The following is an 18,087-nucleotide window of genomic DNA, read 5'->3' as shown; positions in this document are numbered from 1 at the left end:
CAATCGATGACTGCCCTGACAGGGAGCACAGCAGAGGACCCCTGAGGGAGCAGGAGATCAGTGGGATGCAGACCCCAAATTCTCATAAAAAGACCAGACTTATTGGTCTGACTGAGACTAGAGGAATCCCAGCGGCCATGGTGCCCAGACCTTCTGTAGGCACAGGACAGGAACCATCCCCGAAGACAACTCATCAGGCATGAAAGGGACTGGTCAGCGGGTGGGAGAGAGACGCTGATGAAGAGTGAGCTAATTATATCAGGTGGACACTTGAGACTGTGTTGGCAACTCTTTTCTGGAGGGGGGATGGGAGGATAGAGAGAGTTGGAAGCTGGCAAAATTGTCAAGAAAGGAGAGACTGAAAGGGCTGACTCAAGAGGGGGAGAGCAAGTGGGAGTACGGAGTAAGATCTACGTAAACTTATATGTGGCAGACTGATTGGATTTGTAAACGTTCACTTGAAGCTTAATAAAAGTTAAAAAAAAATTTATCAAACTGTACACTTTAAATGTGTACAGTTTATAATGTTAATTCTGCCTCAAATAAGTTGTTTAGAAATGGAGTAGATAAAGATATTCATAAAAAATGTACAAGATATAACAAATAATGAAACAACAGTACACTCCCTGTATCCATCACCCCAATTTTAAAAAGTAGCTATCATTATTTTAAAAAATTTCTGTTTCCCGGGTCACCCTGAAGCCCAGGCTTCACTTGTTAGAAACAGATGAATGTTTAAAACTATTTTTTGAATACTTTAGCTTCTCAAATGTGAATATTCTGCAAACTGCTTTTATCTAAGTTAGCTGGTTGCGTGGTAGTTGGGTACAGTTTGAAGACTGAGACCTGTCCTTTAAAACGTGTGCTGGCCAAAACAGTAATTTAAGAATAACCTTGCTGTTGAGTTATGAACATCTGAGACCCTCTGCCCAGAAAGCCAAGGGCGAATACTTGTGAACTGTCAGTCACCAGGCAGGCATGACCTTTGTTTTTCAGGAACTAGGGACGTGGGTTGGGGGAATTGGGGAGGCTAGGAGGAAGGAAGGGCACATGTTGTGTTAAAGGGGCCTTGGAGATAGGCGTTTAATCAGGCTCCATCCACAGATTCTGTTTCCTGTTTAAAAGTCTTTGGCCCTCCGAGCTGGGGTGTACGTGAGCGCTATGCGTGTGAAACTCCAGCAGGAAAATAGGAATAGTTTCCAAACGCAGACAAGGGGCACCTGGAATAGAGGGATTATAAAGAAGGGATTATAATCAATTTTTCTTCTAAAGAAAAGTTGCAAACCGTTTCGTTTCGCTTCCTGAAAACTAAGCTATGAGTAAACTTGTGCCAAACTTGTTTACTAATTAGGAAAAGGGCCTCTTGCCCTTAGCTTGACTGGAGCTGCATTTTCCCAGCACAGCCAGTTCCTCCCTCCTCTTGGAGGTGATTGGCTCTGCGGTGTGGCCAGAGCCTACGTCCTGCGGTTAAATGAGTCAGGCTGTTAGCAGCCTGTTACAGTTTTTTCTTCCGAAGTGATGGCGCTTACCGTCCTCATTCTCCAGCTGGCTATCTTCATCCTGGCACTTCCCCTGTACCTACTGAACTTTCTGGGCATATGGAGCCGGATATGCCCTACTTCTTGATGAGGTTCAGTGTGATCTACAATGAACAGATGGCAAGCAAGAAGCGGGAGCTATTCAGCAATCTTTAGGAGTTTGCGGGCCCCTCTGGGAAACTCTCTCTGCTGGAGGTGGGCTGTGGCACGGGAGCCAACTTCAAGTTCTTTCCGCCTGGATGCAGGGTGACCTGTGTTGACCCCAACCCCAACTTTGAGAATTTCTTGATCAGGAGCATCGCAGAGCACCCTCACCTGCAATTAGAGCACTTCGTGGTGGCTGTTGGGGAGAACATGCACCAGGTGGCCGATGGCTCCGTGGATGTGGTGGTCTGCACCCTGGTCCTGTGCTCCGTGGAGAGCCAGGAGCGGATGCTCCAAGAGGTGTGCAGAGTGCTGAGGCAGGGAGGAGCTCTTTATTTCATGGAGCATGTGGCAGCTAAGCCTTCGACCTGGACCTACTTCTGGCAACAGGTCCTGGAACCCTTCTGGCTCCTTCTGTTTGATGGGTGCAACCTGACCAGAGAGAGCTGGAAGACCCTGGAGAGGGCCGGCTTTTCTAAGCTGAAGCTGCAGCATTTGCAGGCCCCGCTGGCCTGGGATCTGGTGCGCCCCCACATCTTCGGATATGCTGTGAAATAGTGTGGTGCCGGCAGTAGAGAGCACAGTGGCTCAAAGGCTTCAGTTTTACATTTAAAATACTAATTGGGAGAAGGGAAACCCGTTTTTAGTTCAAGTTTAATTACAGACTTAAAAGTTTGCTGTTATATTTTGAATAAGAGCTTCATAACAGTGGTGTCTGGCATATCCAAGGTGGCTGGCCTAGGAGTCGGCCAGACCCCATTTTGTTTAAAAGCTCCTGCTTGTGCGTTCCTGAGAAGGTAACCATTCAAATGTAAAAGAGCAAATTGTTTTTAAGATCTTTGTGGTTTTTCCCATAACTAGTTAGCATATACCAGTCTAAAGGGCACACATATACCCTTTAATCCAATCATCTTAAAGCCACCACTTGGAGATGTCCTGCCTCCTACTTTGCTAATTACTCACCCACCCATCAGGATATTATAGCCAGAGTTCTTCATCTAACCCTATAATTACATGTTTGTAACTGCTGTTAGCCAAAAGGTTTGATTTCATTTTCATGAGATCTGGCACGTCCCTGGCTGGAGCTGTCTTTTTTCTTTCAAGAAATCTCTCGTTTTAATTAAAAAAAAAGGGACAAAGAGAGTCATTCCAGAAAGGGGAGACTATACTGGTAGAATTCAGTGTGTGGTGGGTGGGTGAGGTAGAGCTAAATTAGTAATGATACAAGGCAACTGAGGCGCGAACCCGTGAAAAGAAGAGAGACATACTTCTGGCCGGCTTGCCAAAGCTGCTCTCTCATTCTCCTGCCATGCCATGTGTTTCTCTGACCCGGAGCTTACTACAGCACTGCGAAGCCCCTTCTCACTGATTCTGGGCAGCTTGTTCCTCTCTTTCCCTCCTTAACTTCCTACCTACCCCCTCCCACACCTACCTAGGAGATTATTAGCAGTTACCCAACAATTACTTGTTTCATTTAAACAAACAAAAATGAAAGAAAGAACGTACCTCTGCATGATGTAGTAATAGGCTTAAGTTTAAGCAACATGTTTTCCAAAATTGAATATAACAGAAAAATTTTCTTAAATAAAACTTACTTTTTTGACTCCAAAAGCAATATATATTTGTTACAGAGAATTTGGATTTTACACAGAAGAATGCAGAAGAAAATTATAATTAATTATTTGTTATTCCATGAGCAGAGATAACTGAGGTTGACATTATGATACATGCCCTTTCGTGTTTTACACACACACACACACACAACTGGGATATACTCAATGTATTGTTATTCATAATCTACTTATTTTTTTCACTTTAACATTTCATGGTAAACATTTTCCCGTGTTCTTCTTATTCTAGAAACATATTTTAAATTTCTGTAAAGTATTCTACTATAAGAGTATTTCAAAATTCATTTAATCTACTATTGTTGGACCTTTAAGACATTTCAGCTTTGTTTTTTTTTTTTGCTATTAACAGTAACACTGTATTGAACATTCTGGTACTTAAGTCTTTATCCATATCTGTGCCTATTTCCTTAGGATAAATTCCTAGAAACAGAATAGTTGGATTAAAGGAAGGCACAATTTTAGTTTCTGGTACATGGAGCCAAAGTAACCTGCGAAAAGGTTATGCTATTTTACCCTTCTGTCAACGGTGTGGAAACCCTGGTGGTGTAGCGGTTAAGTGCTACGGCTGCTAATCAAGAGGTCGGCGGTTCAAATCCACCAGGCACTCCTTGGAAACTCTATGGGGCAGTTCTACTTTGTCCTATAGGTTTGCTATGAGTTGAAACTGACTCTGCAGCAGTGGGTTTGGGTTTATGGTTTTGGCCAACAGTGTACGAGAATGTTGTTTCTCTGCACTCTGGACAGCACTGGCTTTTTTTTTTTTCCTTTTCTGTTATTGATTTTTAGTTTAATTCTGTTGTGGTAGGAAACATATATGAAACCAGCCATTTAAAATTTATTGAGATTTGTTCTGTAGGCCAGAATGTAGCCTGTCTTGATGAATGCCCCACAGAGTATGTATGTATTCTGCTGTCGTTGGATGGAGCCTTTTGTATCAACTAAGTCAAGCTGGTTGTTAGTGTTCAAATCTTCTCTATTCTTACTTATTTTTTGTCTACTTGTTCTCTCAGCTACTGGGAGGGAATGTTGGACTCTAACTTATAATTTTGAATTTTGCCTGTTTTTCTTTTTTATCAGCTTTTGCTTCATGTGTTTTGAAGCTCTGTGTTTAGAGCAATACACATTTAGCACTGCTATGTCTTCTTGAAGAACTGACCCATTTATCATAGTGTGTTTTTCTCCTTGGTATATCCTTTGTCCTGAAGTTTACTTTGTCTGGCTTAAATACAGCCTCTCCAGCTGTTTTTTGACTAGGGTTTGCATGGCTTATCTTTTCCTACCCTTTTACTTTTTTAGCACATTTATGTCTTTATATTTAAAGTGGATTTCTTATGGACAGCATAAGTTGAGCGTTGCTTTTAAAAGTAATCTAATCTGACAATCTCTGCCTTTTAATCAGAGGGTTTAGATAATCTGTTTGATATAATTATTTATATAGTTGGGTTTAATCTACAACCTTGCAATTTGTTTCCCCTGTATTTACTGTCTGTTCTTTGTTTATTCTTTCCCTCTTTATACGCCTTTTGTGGATTGAGTACTTTCTATGATTCTATTTTATCTCTGCTCTTGGCTTATTAGCTATACCTCTTTTATCATTATCATTATTATTATTTTTAGTGGTTTATCTAGGGTTTACAACATACATCTTCAACTTATCACAGTCCACCTTCATGTAGAGTACAAGAACCTTACAACGGTGTATTTCCATTTCCCACCTATCCTTTGCACTATTGTTATCATATGTTTTTGTTGGTTTGTTTTTTGCCTTAGAAAAAGATTGGCAAACCTTTTCTGTAAAGGACCAAAAAACCCCCAAAAAAGCCAAACCCGTTGCCATCAAGTCAATTCTGACTCATAGCAACCCTATAGGACAGAGTAGAACTGCCCCATATGGTTCCCAAGGAGCACCTGGTGGATTTGAACTGCCAACCTTTTAGTTAGCAGCTGCAGCTGTCAACCACTATGCTACCAGGGCTTCCTGAAAAGGATCAGGTAAAAATACTCTAGGCTTTGGGGGCCACACGGTCTTTATTGCAACTACTCAGCCCTGCCATTGTAGCCCAAGAGCAGCCATATGTAATGTGTAAAAAAAAAAAAAAGGGCATGGTGTGCTTCCCCTGGATGCCAGCTCAAATATAAGCAGCTCCTTGAGAGCAGGGAGGGGAGCTTTGGCAGAACCGGAGGAAAACACCCAACCCTGAAGGGGGTTCAACGGGAGTGGATTTTCTGACTGAAAATTCAGTCGCAGAAACAGAGAAAGGAAGGGAGAGAGAAGAGAGGACTTGGCCTGTGGTGGACAGATGGATTAGTGTGCAATATCTTGCCTGAGTGGTGATGCCCCAGTGATCAGATTGACCACATTGTGTTCTCTGGTGTGTTTGAGAGACATTGAAAGTTGAAAACCAAGGTCTGAAACTTTCAAATCCTATTTAAACCAGGGAAGGAGAAGGAGCTATCAAGAGAGGGAGAGAAAATAGAAAGCAAAAGCTGAAGGCTCTGCCTGCCTAAGAATTTCTTTTCTTTTTAACTTTTTTAAATTTATTATTATTATACTTCGGATGAAAGTTTACAGAACAAACTAGGTTCTCATTAAACAGTTAGTACACATATTGTTTTATGACATTGGTTACCAACCCCTTCTTGACCTTGGGTTCCCTGTTATCAGCTTTCCTGTTCCCTCCAGCCTTCTAGTCCTTGCCCCTTGCCTAGTGTGCCCTTTAGTCTCGTTTTGTTTTATGGTTCTGTCTAATCTTTGGATGAAGGGTGAGCCTCAGAAGTGACTTTGTTACTGAGCTAAAAGGGTTTCCGGGGGCCATACTCTCGGGGTTTCACCAGTCTCTGTCAGGCCAGTAAGTCTGGTCTTCTGTTGTGAGTTATGATTTTGTTCTATATTTTTCTCCAGCTCTGTCCGGGACCTCTGTTTTGATCCCTGTCACAGCAGTCAGTGGTAGCTGGGCACCATCAAGCTGTAGTGGAATCAGTCTGGTGGAGGCTGTGGTAGTTGTTGTTCATTAGTCCTTTGGACTAATCTTTACGTTGTGTTTTTAGTTTTCTTCATTGTCCCTTGCTCCCAAAGGAGTGAGACCAGTGTTGTATCTTAGATGACCGCTCACAGGCTTTTAAGACCCTGGATGTTACTCACCAAAGTAGATATAGAACATTTTCTTTGTAAACTATGTTATGCCAATTGAGGTAGGTGTTCCCCGAGACCATGGTCCCCACAGCCCTCAGCCCAGCAATTCAGTCCCTCGGAGAGTTTGGATGTGTCTATGGGGCTTCCATGAACTTGTCTTGTACAACTTATGCGGGCTTCCCCAGTATTTTATACTATCTTACCCTTCACCAAATTACCACTTATCTATTGTCTATTTAGTGTTTTTCCATCTCACGTCTCCCCTCCCTCGTAACCATCAAAGATTATTTCTCTTTGTGTGTAAAAATTTTCATGAGTTTTTATAGTAGTGGTTTCATGCAATATTTGTCCTTTTGTGATTGGCTTATTTCACTAAGCATAATGCCCTCCAGATTCTTCCAGGTTGGGAGCTGCTTTGCAGATTCATCATTATTTTTTATTGTTGCGTAGTACTCCACTGTGTATATGTACCATAGTTTGTTTATCCATTCATCTGCTGATGGGCATTTATGTTGTTTCCATCTTCTTGCTATTGTGAACAATGCTGGAATGAACACAGGTGTATATATGTCTATTTGTGTGATGGCTCTTATTTCTCTAGGATATACGTCTAGGAGTGGGATTGCTGGATCATATAGTATTTCTATTATTAGCTTTCTAAGGAAGTGCCATGTTGTTTTCCAAAAGAGTTGTACCATTTTGCATTCCCACCAGCAGTGCATAAGAGTTACAATCTCACTGCAACCTCTCCAACATTTGTTATTTTCTGGTTTTTTGATTTGTACCAGTAATGCCAGGGTGAGATGGTATCTCATTGTGGTTTTGATTTTCATTTCTCTAATGGCTAGTGATCACAAGCATGTCCTCATGTGTCTGTTAGCCGCTTGAATGTCTTCTTTGGTGAAGTGTCTGTTCATTTCCTTTGCCCATTCCTTATTTGGATTATTTGTCTTTTTGTTACAGAAGTGTTGGATTTTCCTGTAGATGTTAGAGATTAGATCTTTGCCAGATTCGTCACAGCCAAAATTCTTTTCCCAGTCTATAGATTCTCTTTTTATTCTTTTGGTGAAGTCTTTCAGTGAGCATACGTGTTTGATTTTTAGAAGATCCCAGTTATCTAGCTTATCTCCTGGAGTTTGTGTATTGTTAGTTAGAGTTTGTATCCTGTTAATGCTGTGTATTAGGGCCTCTAGCATTGATCCTATTTTTTCTTCTATGATCTTTATAGTTTTTGGTTTTATATTTGGGTCTTTGATCCATTTTGAATTAGTTTTTGTGTATGGTGTGAGGTTTGGATCCTGTTTCATTTTTTGGCAGATGAACAACCAGTTTTGCCAGCACTATTTGTTAAAAAGACTGTCTTTTCCCCATCTGATGGTCTTTAGGCCCTTGTCAAATATCCAGTGACTACGGGTGGATGAATTTACATCTGGGTTCTCAATTCTGTTCCATTGTCAATGTATCTGTCATTGTACCAGTACCAAGCTGTTTTGACTAATGTAGCTGTGTAGTAGGTTCTGAGGTCAGGTAGTGGGGGTCCTTCTACTTAATTTTCTTCTTCAATAGTGCTTTACTTATCTGGGGCTGCTTCCCTTTCCGTATAAAGCTAATGATTAGCTTTTCCATCTCTTTAAAGAATGTTGTTGGTATTTGGGTTGGGATGCACTATATTTGTAAATTGCTTTTGGTAGATTTGAAATTTCAGAATGTTCAGTCTACCTATCCATGAGCATGGCATGTTTTGGCATTTATGTAGATCTATTTTGGTTTATTGCAGTAGTGTTTTGTAGTTTCCTTTGTATAGGTCTTGTACATGCCTGGTTAGACTTATTCCTAAGTTTTTTTTTTTTTTAAGGGCTATTATAAATGGTATTGTTTTCCTGATTTTCTTTTCTTTGTTCTCTTTATTGATATACAGAAATCCAACTTATTTTTGTCTGTTCCTGCTACCCTGCTGAATATTTCTATTAGTTTCAGTAGTTTTCTTGTGGAGTCTTTTGAGTTTTCTATGTATAGTATCATATCATCTGCAAATGGGGACAGTTTTACTCCTTCATTACCAATTTGGATGCCTGTTATTTCTTTTTCTTGCCTTATTGCATTAGCTACTTCCAGCACAATGTTAAATAAGAGTGATGATATTGGGCACCCTTGTGTTGTTTCTGTTCTCAAGGGGATGGTTTTCAGCTTCCCATTAAGAGTGATGTTGACTGTTGGTTTTGTATAGATGCCCTCTATTATATTGAGAAATTTCCCTTCTAAACCTATTTTATTGAGAGTTTTTGTCAGAAATCGGTGTTGGACTTTGTCAAATGCTTTTTCTACATTGTTTGAGATGATCATGTAATTCTTTCCTTTCATTTATGTGGTGGATTACATTGTTTGATTTTCTTATGTTGAACCATCCTTGCATACCTAGTATGAATCATACTTGGTCATGGTGTATTATTATTATTTGATATGATGCTGAATTCTTTTGGTTAGAATTTTGTTGAGAATTTTTGCATCTATATTCATGAGAGATATTGGTCTTTAATTTTCTTTTCTTGTGGTATCTCTGCCTGGTTTTGGTATCGGGGTTATGTTGGCTTCATAGAATGAATTCAGAAGTATCCCTTCCTCTTCTATGTTCTGAAATAGTTTGATTAGTGCTGGTATAAACTCTTCTCTGAATGTTTGGTAGAATTCTCCAGTGAAGCCATCAGGGCCAGGGCTTTTTTTGTTGCGAGTTTCTATATTACCTTTTTAATCTCTTCTCTTATTATGCATCTGTTCAGATTTTCAACATCATTTTGTGTTAGTTTGGGTAGGTAGTGTGTTTCTAGAAATTTGCCCATTTCCTCTAGGTTCTCAAATCTGTTAGAGTATAGTTTTTTATAATACTCTGTTGTGATACTTTTTATTTCAGTTGGGTCTGTTGTAATGTCTCCCATTTCATTTCTTATTTGGCTTATTTACACTCTCTCCTGTTTTTCTTCTGTCAGTTTGGCCAGTGGTTTGTTGATTTTGTAGATCTTTTTGAACCAATTTTTGGTTTTGATTCTTTCTATTGTTTTTCTATTCTCTATTTCATTTATTTCTGCTCTGATCTTTACTATTTCCTTTCTTCTGGTGACTAAGGCCTCCTTTTGCTATTCTTTTTCTGTTTGTTTGAGTTGTGTAGCTAATGTTTTGATTTTGTCCCTTTCTCATTTTTTTGACTTGTGCATCTATTGCTATAAATTGACCTCTGAGGACTGCCTTTGCTGTGTCCCAAAGATTTTGGTATGATGTGTTTTCATTCTCATTTGACTCTAGAGACCACTTAAGAATTTCTTGCAGAAAGTAGTGTGGGAAAAAAACACCAAATCCTGGGGAGAACTAAGAAAGTTAACACTCTTGAAAATTACAGTGTCTCAACAAAAAAATCACAAGACACTCAAAGAAGGGTGAAATGATGGTCCATCCAAATGAACATGATGAAGGAAGTGAAAGTGCATCTAGGGAAGACCAAATAATGAAAAAAATGGAAGAATATAATGCAACAATACTAAACATAATAAAAGAGTTAGGGAATAGCATAGACAAAGAACTAAAAGAAATAAGGAAAATACATGAACAAACCAAAGATTTTAAAAAAAGAAATAAAAAGAAACCAAACAGATTCTATAGAAGAATCCTGATTAAAAGGAGGAAAATGCAGAACAGACTTTTAAATTCTTATGGACTCCAAACATTCTGGAGGCATGGAGGCTGGAAGAACCCCCAAAACTATTGCTCTGACATAAATTTAAACTTTAAACCAAAAATAGCCCCTGAAGTATTCTCAAAATCAAACAGTAGTTTAGCTTAGCTAGTAAAAAATATCTGCCTTGAACATTATGCTCTTTTATGAACTATTTATATAGGATCAATTCACAACAGAAACTTGAATGATTAGATAGGAAACTTAGGGGGCAGTGACTTTATGTAAATGGAGAGTAACAACTCAGAAAGGAGGGTGAGAGTGGCTGCACAACTGGAAGAATCTAATCAAAGTCACTGAATCCTACATACAGATACTGTTGAATTGGTATATGTTTTACTGTGTATATTCTCAACAACAAGAAAATAAAATAAAAGAAAGAAACCAATCAAAAATATTGCAACTGAAATGAGAAACACAATAGAAGGATTTAACAACAGATTTAATCAGGCAGAAGAAAGAGTCAGTGAATTAGAGGATAAGATAGTCAGAATTACAGATGCTGAAGAGCAACAAGAATGGAGGCTCAAAAAAGTTGACCACAGTTTAACGGAATTGTGGGACAACATCCAGAGGCCTAGTATATGCTTTATAATTACTCCAAAAGGATATGAAAGAGAGAAAAGAACAGAAAATGTATTTGAAGAAATAATGGCAGAAAATTTCCTCAATCTGATAAGGGACAAGAATTTGCAAATCCAAGAAGCTCAAAGAACACCAAGCAGGATAAACTCAAAGAAATCTACACCAGACACTTCCTAAGCAGGCTTTCAAAAAGTAAATATAAAGAAAAAATACTGAAAGCAGTGAAAGAGAAGTAAACAGTCACATACAAAAGATCCCCATAAGATTAAGTGTTGATTTCTCCTCAGAAACACTGGAGGTCAGAAGACAATGGAATGACATGTTTAAAGTGCTGAAAGAAAAAAAAAAACCTGTCAATCAAGAATATTATGCCCATTGACACTGCCATTCTAGAATGAGGGTGAAATGAAAACATTTCCAGACAAACAGAAGCTGAGAGAGTTCATACACAACAGACTGGCCTTACAGAAAATACTACTGGTAGTTTTGCAGTTGGAAGGGAAAAGACACTACAAAGTAATCCAAAACCATACATAAAAAGAAAGATCCCTAACAAAGGGAATTGCATGGACAAGTATAAAGATATCCATGCCTGATCATTCTAATTGCTTTGTCTTTCATGTTTTTTAATGACAAGTGTATAAAAAGCAAGTATAGAATTATGTTACATGGCACATGAAATATAAAGACAAAACTAGCAATAAGAACAAAAAGAGGGGGAGAGGAGCAATGGTATAGTATAGAATTTCTTGTATGTTACTGAAGATAAGGTGGTATCAACTTACCCTAGGATGCTATAGACACAAACTCTTAAATGTAATATTCATGGTAACCACTAAGAAAATATCTAAAAAACATACACAAAAGGGAAGAAGAAGGGAAACAACATGCCTCACTACAATAGACCAACAAAACTGAAAAGCAAGCAGTAGTAAAGGAAAAAGAAAAGATGGCTTAAGACACTGAAAAGACAAGTAACAAAATGACAGGAGTAAGTCAGTTCTTAATGGTAATTACAATGAATGTTAAAAGTTCCAATGAAAAAGCAAGAGTGGCAGAATGGATAAACAACAACGATCCAACTATATGCTGTTTACAAGAGACACACCTTAGACCCAAGGGCACAAATAGGTTGGAAGCGAAAGGATAGAAAAAAATATTCCATGCAAATAATAACCAAAAGAGAGCCAGGGTAGCAATCTTTATATCTGACAAAGTAGACTTTAAGACAGGATCTATCAGAAGAGATAAAGATGGACATTAAATAGTGATAAAATTTTCAATTAATGAAGAAGATTTAACAATTATAAATATATATGCATCCAACATCAAGCACCTAAATATATGAAGCAAACACTGATAGAATTAAAGGGAGAAATAGATAGCGCTACAATAATAGTTGGGCACAACGTCTAGAAATAAGATCAACAAGGAAACAGAGGACCTAAATGATACTACAAGCCAGCTAGACTTAACAGGCATGTATAGAACACTCCACCCAACAGCAGCACAGTATACATTCTACTCCAGTGCACATGGGTCATTCTCCAGGATCGACCACATGTTAGGTCACAAAGCAAGTTTCAATGAATATAAAAGATTGAAATCATACAAAGCATCTTCTCTGACAACAGTGGAGTGAAGCTAGAAATTAATAATTAAAAAAACTGGGAAATAACACAAACATAGAAATTAAACAATACTCTATTAAACTACCAATGGATCAAGGAAGAAATCCAAAGAGAAATCACAAATTTCTTAGAGTCAAATGAAAATGAAACCACAACATACCAAAACTTTCGGGGTGCAGCAAAGGAAATACTCAGAGGGAAACTTACAGCAATAAATGCTTACATGAACAAACAAGAAAGATCTTAAATTAACAGCCTAACTTGACAACTTTGGGAACTATAAACAGAATAGAAAACTAAGCCTGAACCTTCCAGAAAAAAGATAATAACAAAGATCAGAGCAGAAATAAATAAAACTGCAAGCAGAAAAACAAAGATAAAATCAACAAAACCAGAAGTTGGTTCTTTGAAAAGATCAATAAAATTGACAAACCTTTAGCTAGACTAACAAGAAAAAAAAGAGGAAATATGCAAATAACCAGAATAAATGAAAGAGGAGGCATAACTGAACTGCTAGAAGTAAAGAGAATTGTGACAGAATACTATGAATAACAGTATAACAACAAACTGGATAGCCTAGATGAAATGGATGATTTCTTAGAAGCATATAACTTACCCAAACTAACTCAGGAGAAAGCAGAAAATCTCGACAAGACCCATAACAAGTGAAGAGATTGAATTAGTGCTCAAAACCCCCCCAAAACAACAACTACAACAACAAAAGTCCTGGACCAGATGGCTTCAGTGGGGAATTCTACCAAACATTTAGAGAAGAATTGACAGCAATTCTGTTTAAATTCTCCTAAAAGGTAGAGAATGTAGGATTACTCCATAATTCTTTCCATAAAGCAAACTTAACCTTGATACCAAAACTAGACAAAGATACCACAAGAAAAGTATAGGCCAATATTGCTTATGAATATAGGTGTAAATATCCTCAACAAAATTCTAGTGAACAGAATCTAACAGCATATTAAAAGAATCATACACCACAAACAAGTGGGATTTATTCCAGGAATGTAGGGATGGTTTAACATTAGAAAATCAATCAAGGTAATATATTGCATCAATAGAACAAAGCAAAAACAAAAAACAAAAAAACCCACATGATCATCTCTATGGATGCAGAAAAAGCAGTTGATAAAATCAAACACCATTTCTTGATGGAAACCCTTAGGAGGTTTGGAATAGAATGGAAGATCCTTATATATGGAAGCCAAAAGCCAACATTATACTTAGTGGGGAAAGACTGAGAACTTTCCCACTGAAGTCGGGAACAAGATAGGGGTGACTTCTCTTACCGCTTCTATTTAATATTGTATTAGAAGCCCTAGCCAGGGCAATAAGAAAATAAAAATAAATAAAAGGTATCCAGATGGGAAGAGAAGAAGTAAAATTATCTTTATTTGTGGATGACATGATCCTACATGTAGAAAACCTCAAAGTCCACAAAAAAGCTTCTATAATCAATAGTGGAATTTAGCCAAGTTGCAGGGCTGAAGGTCAACAAACAAAAATCAGTAGGGTTCCTATACACAAGCAATGAGAAATCTGAAAGAGAAATTAGGGAAACAATTACATTTACAGTAGCATCTAAGAGGTTGCTTAGGTTTAATAAGCAACCTCTTAGATCTCGGGATTCATTGGTCTTCACAGCCTGTGAGCAAAAGCCCTGCTCTCCGACCTGCTGATCTTGGGTTTGGCACCCCACCTTTATCCTGACCCACAGATTTTGGACACTTCAGCCTCTACAACAGCATGAGCCATTTCCTTGATATAAAGCTCTCTCTATATATTTATACACTTTCTGGTTTTGCTTTCTCTAGAGAACCCAGCCTTAGACTTTTGGTACTGCGAGTGGTTCTAGAGAAACAAAATTGTAAGGATGAGTTTTCTAAATTGGTTCTTAAGTCTGGTTAGTCTTAAAAATGTTGATGACTCTGCTTCCAGTAGTAAAGAGGGCACTGCTAATCCATGATGTGAGATGGCAATTCAAATACACAAAATATCACCACCAATAGATCAGGTATTGGTGAAAGGTGAGGCTCTGTGTGATTGCATGTGTGATACCTTTCTACAATATTGTCATAAACAGAAGTATAAGGAAGCTGGTTGGTTGGTCCTACATTCACTAGACAAACTGGTGAAAGAAAGAGATGAGCTCAGGGCTTCAGAGTCAAAGCTCAAGTGCTGCATAAACGACCTCAAATTTTCCTCTTGTGCCTTGAAAGAAAGCCTCATTTCTTGTGGTAACAGAGCTGATGTTGCCGAAAACCAAACCCCAGAGTCTGATTGTAAGAGTGGCTGGATTACACCACCAACTTGACTGCCAACCTTGAGAGGTGTCTGGAGTTAAAGTGAGGGCATTGATTGGGCGGAAATGGGATTCTGAAACTTGGGGTAGGGACATAGGGGCAGATAATCAGGAAGCTGGAGACACTGAGCCCCTAAATTCCATCAAACCACTCCTGCCAACAGAAACAGCCCTCTCACTCCTATCTGAAGAGATTACTCCACGTTTGTCTGCTAAACCACTTTGCCCAGTAAAACCGTTAGCCCCTTCACTCCCAGCTAATGAGATTAACACAGCTGCATCTAAAGCACCTTTGTCTGAGGCTTTGCCTGGGGCATCACCTGAGGCAGATGATTATACAAGACAATGCTGAATGTTCTCAAAACATTTCCCCTCTGATTTTGGCTTCTAGACCTATAACTAGACTTAAGTCCCAGAGAGCCCCAACAGGTGAAGTACAAAGTGTGACCCAGGAGGAGATATGCTACACTCCAAAAGAACTGCTTGACTTTTCTAATACGTACAAACAGAAACCTGGGAAATATGTGTAGGAATGGCTACTAAGGGTGTGAGATACTGGTGTAAGGAACATAAAGATGGATCAGTCTGAGTTTATTGATATTGGGCTACTAAACACAGATTCTTCATTCAGTGTTTCAGCTCGAGAGGTTAGGAAAGGATCTAACAGTGTATTTGGTTGGGTCGTTGGAACATGGATTACATGGTGGCCTACATTAAGTCGAGTTGAAGTACCAGACCTGCCTTGATGTACTGTAGAAGAAGGTATTCAAAGGCTTAGAGAAATTGGCATGTTAGAGTGGATTTATCAGGTTAGACCCACAGATCCACACATGAATTTCTCAGAGGACACACCTTTTACCAAAATGGTGAGGAACTAATTTGTGAAAGCATCCCCAGCATTCTTAAACACTGCTGATTGCTATTTTATGTAAGGCATAAAATAACTGAATGACAACACCTAACAACAATGGGGCTCGTTGAACCTCATGGTGGTAGGGGCCAAGTGGGAGCACTCAATCAGCAAAGACAAGGTGGGTGTGGTTACTGTAACGGACAGCAGAGTCAAACAGTAATCAGAATAGTTTAACTTGTATGGACTTAGGGCACTGGCTACTTAGTCATGGTGTCTCTAGGAGGGAAATAGGAAATTTACTAAACTTTTACTTGATCTGCACAAGTGGATGAATGCTAGGTTAGGTGAACAGCAGTCTAACTCTGATTGCCAGAATATAGAGTCACGGTCCCTCAATCAATTCCCAGACTTGAGGGAATTTAAAGACCCACAACCCCTTGATTGAAGGCAAGCCTGTGTCCCCTTGAGGAAGGACTCCACTACACTGCCAAAAACCTAATCTAATCTTTCTCCCAGCCTTTCCCAAAGGGATCTATGGCCTTTTATGAGGGTGACTGTTCACTGGAGAAAAGGAAATAATCAGACTTTTTGGGGATTACTGAATACCGGCTGTGAACTGATACTAATTCCAGGATACCCAAAATGTCACTGTGGCCCACCAGGCAGAGTAGGGGCATATGGAGGTTAAATTATTAATGGAGTCTTAGCTTATGTCCATCTCACAGTAGGTACAGTGGGTCCCCTAACTCATCCTGTAGTGATTTCCCCAGTTCAGAATGCATAATTGGGATACATATACTCAGCAACTGCAGAACCCCCATATTGGACCCCTGACAAGTCGAGTAAGGCCTATTATTGTAGGAAAAGCCAAGTGGCAGCCATTAGAACTGCCCCTACCTAGGAAAATAGTCAACCAAAAGCAATAGCCGTGGAGGAATTGCAGAGATTACTGCCACCATCAAAGACACGAAGTAAGTAGATGTGGTGATTCCAACCACATTCCCATTCAACTCACCTATTTGGGCTATGCAAAAAATAGATGAATCTTGGAGAATGATAGTAGATTATTATAAATTTAACCAGGTGGCAACTCCAATTGCAGCTGCTGTTCCAGATGTATTTTCATTGCTTGAGCAAATTAGTACATCTCCTGGTACAAGGTATGCAGCTATTGATCTGGCTAATGCCTTTTTCTCCATACTTGTTTCAAAGGACCATCAGAAGCAGTTTGTCTTCAGCTGGTAAGGCCAGCAATACACTTTTCATTGCCTACCTCAGAGCTACACCAACTCTCCAGCCCTATGTTGTAATTAGTCCACAGGGACCTTGATCACCTTTCCCTTCCTAAAATTCACACTGATCTATTACACTGATGACATTATGCTGACTGGACCTAGTAAGGAAGCAGTGTCCATGACTTCAGACTTATTGGTAAAACACTTGCATGCTAGAGGATGGGAAAGTAATCCCACAAAAATTCAAGTGACTCCTACCTCAGAGAAATTTCTAGGGATTCAGTGGTCTGGGGCATGTCTAGATATTCCTTCTAAAGAGAAGGAGAAATTATTGCATCTGGCCCCTCCCAAACTGAAAAGGAGGCACAATGCCTAGTGGGCCTCTTTGGATTTTGGAGACAATACATTCCTCATTTGGTTGTGCTACTCTGGCCCATTTATCAAGTAACTCAAAAAGCTGCTAGTTTTGAGTGGGACACAGAACAAGGAAGGCTCTGCAACAGGTTCAGGCTGCTCTGTGAGCCACTCTACCCTTTGGGCCACGTGATCTGGCTGATTCAATGGTGCTTGAAGTGCCAGTGACAGACAGAGATGCTGTATGGCGTCTTGGCCCCTATTGGTGAGTCACAGCGCAGATCTTTAGGATTTTGGAGCAAAGCCCTGCCATCCTCTGCAGATAACTACTTTCCTTTTGAGAAACAGCTTTTGGCTTGTTACTGGGCCTTAGTACAGACTGAATGCTTAACCAGGAGATATCAAGTCACCATGCAGCCTGAGCCGCCTATCATGAACTGGGTGTCATCTGACCCACAGAGTCATGAAGTTGGACGTGCACAGCAGCACTCCATCGTCAAATGGAAGTGGTATATACAAAATCGGGCCCAAGCAGGACCTGAAGGCACAAGTTGCACAAGGAGGTGGCCCAAATGCCCATGGTCTCCACTTCTGTCATGTTACCTTCCATCTCCCGGTCTGTACCTATGGCCTCATGGAGAGTTCCTTATGATCAGTTGACTGAGGAGGAGGAAACTCATGCCTGGTTTACAGATGATTCTGCATGATATGCAGCACCACTCGAACATGGACAGCGGCAGCACTACAACCCCTTTCTGGAACTTCATACCACCATGAAACAAGAGCCAGGGGAACAGAGCTTCCTTTGGACTCAGGGTCCCTGTGCTGAGAAGCTCCTTGACCAGGTAAAGACTGATGACAAAGACTGTCCTCCAGAGCCCACAGAGAGAGAAAGCTTTCTCCTGGAACTGACACCCTGAATTTGGACTTGTAGCCTACTAGACT

General features: G+C 39.7%; 1 pseudogene; it reads left to right on the top strand.

Annotated features, from left to right (window-relative positions):
• Window positions 1-1,304: 1,304 nt before the first annotated feature.
• On the top strand, window positions 1,305-17,589 carry LOC135230828 (thiol S-methyltransferase TMT1A-like; annotated as a pseudogene).
• Window positions 17,590-18,087: the final 498 nt, after the last annotated feature.

The sequence above is a fragment of the Loxodonta africana genome, chromosome 3 (genome assembly GCF_030014295.1).
Source record: "Loxodonta africana isolate mLoxAfr1 chromosome 3, mLoxAfr1.hap2, whole genome shotgun sequence".
NCBI lineage: Eukaryota > Metazoa > Chordata > Mammalia > Proboscidea > Elephantidae > Loxodonta > Loxodonta africana.
The sequence above is the reverse complement of the archived record's forward strand: the minus strand, read 5'-3'. Positions and strand labels throughout refer to the sequence as shown.